Genomic DNA, 596 nt, shown 5'->3' on the forward strand with positions numbered 1-596 from the left:
GAGTGAAGAAAATCAAAGATGTGTGGAAACAATTAGCCCAAGGGACTAGTGGACCATGGGAACCTCAGCCTACATGAACCTGAGACCAGAAGAATTAGATGGTGCCCAACTACCATTGTCAACCACTTGGAAAAGAATCACAATCGGAGATCCTGCATAGAGTGGGAGAAAAATGTGGAACAAAACTCAAAATAATAAAAAAGACCAAGCTTACTGGTCTGACAGAGATGAGTGAAACCCGCTTTGGGCCTGGAATTGAACTCACTCCCGTGGCTGACCTTCCACAGATAGACCAATAAGGTGAACAGTTACACCTGGTAGGTACACTTCTTAGCACAATCAAATTTGCACCAGGAGATAGCTCAGAGGGCAGAAATCAAAGGAAAGAAGGACAAAGGGAAAAGGGAACCACAGGGAGGAAGTAGGAAGCTCTGTTACATTGTGGGGATTGCAATGAATGTCACGAAACAAAATATGTGTGAATTGTGGAATGGAGAACAAATTTACTCTGTTAACTTTCACTCAAATCACAAAAAGAGAAAAAAAAAAAGAAAAGAAAAATAATTAAGGCCCTGTTGGCTCTTAAAAAAAAAAAA

This window comes from Orycteropus afer, unplaced genomic scaffold (genome assembly GCF_000298275.1).
Source record: "Orycteropus afer afer isolate SDZICR_OR568_19922 unplaced genomic scaffold, OryAfe1.0 scaffold00045, whole genome shotgun sequence".
In the NCBI taxonomy this organism is placed as follows: domain Eukaryota; kingdom Metazoa; phylum Chordata; class Mammalia; order Tubulidentata; family Orycteropodidae; genus Orycteropus; species Orycteropus afer.